The sequence below is a fragment of the Leptopilina heterotoma genome, unplaced genomic scaffold (assembly GCF_015476425.1).
Source record: "Leptopilina heterotoma isolate Lh14 unplaced genomic scaffold, ASM1547642v1 Lhet_5931, whole genome shotgun sequence".
Lineage (NCBI taxonomy): Eukaryota > Metazoa > Arthropoda > Insecta > Hymenoptera > Figitidae > Leptopilina > Leptopilina heterotoma.
This window is the reverse complement of record NW_025111134.1, coordinates 27,501-32,500: the sequence shown is the minus strand read 5'-3', so window position 1 is coordinate 32,500 and position 5,000 is coordinate 27,501. Positions and strand designations below refer to the sequence as shown.

General features: G+C 39.7%; 1 pseudogene; it reads right to left on the bottom strand.

Annotated features, from left to right (window-relative positions):
• Positions 1–4,946: 4,946 nt before the first annotated feature.
• The window catches only part of LOC122509069, a 2,818-nt pseudogene continuing 2,764 nt past the window's right edge, over positions 4,947–5,000 (bottom strand).

Below are 5,000 nucleotides of genomic sequence, written 5' to 3'. Positions count from 1 at the left end.
TTCATTGAGCTTTGCTCTAAAATCCCCATGACCTGTCAAAAACTGTGTCACATTATATCCCACTTTAAAGTTATTCATGCTTGTCCTTACTTTAACCGAAGGAATGTAAGAGTAAGTCACCCTCCCCTTTGCACATCCGTCCCAACGCCATTGCCACCTTTCCAAAAGTATAGATGCTATACGTTTTCTAGCACAGCTTCGTCGTACAATTATAGAAAATTGGAAATCCCCTAACACAAAATATTCCCCATTTCTCACTTTGTTCCTATAATATATTTCCATAGCCGCCAAATCCAGAGGCATCACCCCACAAATCACCTGTAACGCTTCCGTGGAAGCAGTCCTATAGGCCCGCGACATTCGTATTAACATTCCTCTTTGTGCCCTTATCAATACTAATTTATGGTATGCGTTTAAGAGAGAAAACCAAGCACCTGCACCATAAAGAACCATAGGTACAAAAACGGACAAGTAAATCTTATGCAGACTTGTATAGTTTATTCCCCAATTTGAACGAACAGCCACACCCAACCTTGCGTTTAACACCTTTCCCTTCGATGTACACTTCTTAATATGGCCCGTGATGTTCATTCGAGTTCCATAATACACACCAAGATACTTTGCCAAACTATTATATTTAATGCTCTTTTGTTCTAATTTAATTGTTGGTGGCCTAAGTCCGCCTTTACCTGTATTAACCAGTGAACCAGACACCGATCCCACATTTGCTGTCTTACCACGACCTCTAACTTTCGATTTTAATAAAACCATTTCCGTTTTTGTACTTGACAACGTTAAGCCCTCACTTTTACACCACTCGTTTAACGCATCAACCAAGGGTTGAGCTTTCTCCTCCAATTTTCGTCTACTGCCCGCTTTTATAATCAACAATATGTCATCCGCATAAGCCTTAACAATTGCCCCCATTTTCTCAAGTTTTATAAGTATTTTATCGATACTAATGTTCCAACAGTCAGGCCCCAGAATAGAACCCTGCGGACATCCTTTATATATTTTTCTTTCCACCGCGCTGTAATCTTCTTCAATTCTCACTATTCTATCACTAAAATAACTAGAAATCAGGCGATAAACTTGCATGTCACAATCCCTTTCTAATAGTTCATTTAAGATAGTTGGCCATCGTAAGTTGTCAAAAGCCCCGGAAATATCAAAAAGAATCGCGAGAACCATGTCCTCATCAGCATTCTTTACCGTACTTTGCAAATTTGTTAACGCATCAACTGTACTTTTATTTGCACGGAAACCAAATTGATCTTTAAAACAAAAACTAGGATTTACAACAATATTACTTATCATTCGCTTAATTAATTTTTCCAAAAGTTTACCCAGAATTGGTAACAAACAAACTGGCCTATAAGATTTTACCATTGACGGATCTTTACTTTTATCCTTTAAAAGAACCCTTATGGAACCTATTTTCCAAATCCTTGGAAAAACCCCCAATCGAAGACACTCGTTATACAATCTACACAAGACAGGCATAAAACCAAAAATTACAGACCTTTTCACTATCTGTACTTCCAGATAGTCCACACCCGGAGCTTTTCCGTTCTTAAATGATTTAAGTTCCCTATGAATATCTTCCGTTGTCCACTCTTCGCACTTCTCAGATATCGCCCACTTCACCTGCATTTGGTTTCTCTGCAACTTATCACCTTCACCTGCATCCTTCCCGAAGAACCCATCCAAAAATGCCTCCGCAGTACTAACCCAATCCTCAGAGTATTCACCCCCACTATTCAAGGTATGCAAAGCCGTCTTTGTACACATCTTTTCACTTGCCATTTTATACACCAAACCAAAGGGATTTTCACCACTGTCAGTTTCAACAAATTTCTTCCAACTATCCTTCCTGCTCCTATCCACCAGTTTAGTATACTCTCTTCTCGCAGAGCGATATTGAAACTTAAGACTCTCCCTTAATTCGTCACTTGTTTCCCTCTGATAAATTCTTCTCAACCTATTTACAGTTTTCTTGGCCTTGGTAAGACTCTTGTTCCACCAGGGCACCGACTTCTGAAAGATTTTCTTTCTTTTAATAGAAGCATCCGCTACAGATTGCAGAGCATCGGAAACATCCTTTGCAAATGTCTCTAACCCGCTTTCAGAATCAATTTGCCTTTCTGTCTCTAAAAGCATTTTTGCTTTTTCTGCTATTAACTTATCAAATTTTATCCAGTTTGCACTTTCCATATTGAATCTGGGTTTCTTAATACGCTCCGCCAAATCAAATGCCCCAAATGTAGTCATAATTGCACGATGATCACTTGATACTACATCCTCAATTACACACCAATCAATAACCTTCAGAGCAGACAACGTATCAGTTACCGTTACATCAATATCTCTTTTACCTATCTTAAAGGTACAAGGATTTCCTGGTCTATTTAACACTACTAAGTTCCATTGCGACAATAGATCCTCCACCATCTCACCTCGCTCATCCATTAAGTTAATATCCTCAAAAGACCAAAGTGGTGACACCCCATTTGCATCCATGCCAATCAAGACTCGTCTACTGTTTATCCTTCTAAGTGCGTTATGAATTTGATGTAAAATCACTCCCGGCGATAGAGAGTACTGCAAGTAGGCTGAAATAATATAAAAAGATCCAAAAGGCCCAACAATATGTGCACATACACAGTGACTTGTACTCACATCTCCCAAAACAGTAGCCGTATACTCCTTATTCAGTACCACTATACACGCCCACGCCGGTTCGTCGGCCTTATTTCCAGTCAGAATTTGGTTGGAATACTTTCCTAATCCTGACACTTTATTTTTGTAATTATAAGGTTCTTGCAACAACAACAGAGGCGCATTTCTCCTGGCAGCTGAGGAAACTATCTCGTCTGTAGCAAGCCTTCCCCTTCCAAGATTTGCCTGAATTACACAAAAGCGATTACTGGCCATAGTCGGTTCTATTTCGTTGTAACTCTAACAAAAACTTATATTGTGGACACCTTTCGTCAGCTGTATGATCAAATACCTTACCCATCCTTTTACACAAAGCGCACTTACGGCTCTCAATAGGCTTTTTACAACCCTTTGTAGCATGACCCTCCTCCAAACAACGACCACATGTTTCCTTTTCAGCTCGGCAAGATTTTGAGATATGGCCAAGACCCTGACACCTGAAACACCTACTTATTCTTGTAAAGTCCAAAACTCGACACCTGTAAGAACCTATATAAACTCTTTCTGCTCTTCGTAGATAGTTCCTGACAGCAGGAGAAACTTCCATTACCCAGTTCGTCGTGTCCATGTCCTTCCTTCCAGTTTTAAACAGGAAATTGCAGTTTTCATCAAATTCCGAAAAAGTCAATTCACCCAGAGTATCCTGGTTTTGCGCATATAACGCCTCTTTACACTCCTGAGCATCAAAGTCCGTAGATACATCAAAGATTTGAATCTTTGGCAATCTTTTGTCCGAGACACCTACTTCCAGTCCCACCTTTGTTAAGGATTCCATTTTAACAATCTTATCCAAATCCTCCTGTGTCTTCACCTCGACTAAAACGGCCTTCGAACGCAATTTTCTCACATTGTCCACGTGCAGTTTATTCTTTACCGGGTTAAGTGCCGTCAGAAACGTTTCTTTAACATCCTCAACTGTATCCTTTTCAGTTGCCTTAGGCATTTTTACTATTGCAGCATACTTTTTAACTGGCGGCTTTATCTTCGTTCGTCCCGTTATTGGTGGGCACCCCAAATTATCCTTCCTAAGTGCGCTAGAATAGGGTGTTACATCAAGCATTTCCCTACGCTCCATTTCAAAAATTCTTCCCTTAAGTGCAACATTTTCAAACGCCATACGTCGCACAACATCCCCAATTCTTTGGCATGCGTCATCAATAAAGTTAACATTTTCTTTCGTGATTCTACTGCCCTTAACATTTCTCTCTTCGATGAGAGCTCTAATACCTTTTGCAAACTCCTCAACTTTCGTGAGTGAGCTAATATCCTCCTGATAAACTGATTCATCAATAGCGTCATCCGTACGCTTTCTCTTTGAAGAGCTTGCCGTACTCCTCGAATCGTCAATATCCATTTCAACTTTATTTTTCAAATAAAAACTTTTAAAACATGAATTTAGTCCTGTGGAAAGTTTAGAACCACAAATAACAACTAGTTGAGAACCACTGATTAATTACAAAATATTGAAACTTCTCAGATTGAGAACCACTGTAATTCGCAAAAGAAATAAAAACTAATCTCCTACAAACCGTAATAGCAAAATAGTTATCTTAAAGGTTCCACAGATTGAGAACCACTACAAATTATTGCAAAAATTAAACTATTGCAATAAAAGCTCCACTTCATATACAACTTTAGTCTAGGTCACTACCACGCTCACTTGAGTCCATATGGCCTTAGGATCAATAAACAATCGAAATCTCAAATAAGTTGAGAACCACTGCACTTATTGCAAAATAAATTATTGCAATGGAAAGTTCACTTCATACCCCACAGCTTTAGTCTTGGTATATGCCGCACTCCGACAAGCCCTTATGCCCTTAAAATCACTTTTAAAAATACTCTGCACGATGCTATATATATAGATATACAGGGAGCATAGTGTGACGTCACGGAAAATCACCCGATTCTACGTCATCTCTTGCGCAGTAGCAAACTTACAACTAAAAAGGGTCTTTTCCCAAAATTACACAAACTCACGTAACAAAAACACGTTCAATGGTCCATACCCTAACCGGATATGGCCATGCCATAAGGGTGGTGCACCCCTATCAAATAGGGGATGCACAAAATTCGCTGCGCCTGCGCGATTTATTCGATTTTCACGAAACTTTGCACAATTGTTCTTGCCACGAGACTAACACTTTTGCAAATTTTTACTCACTTTCAACAATATTTGACCTTGAAATCGACTATCAAAGACAGAGCGACACAGAGTGCACGTCCGTACGGCTCGACAGCTCGAGCCTAGATCAGTAGATAGGGACAGCGGGAATCTCGTT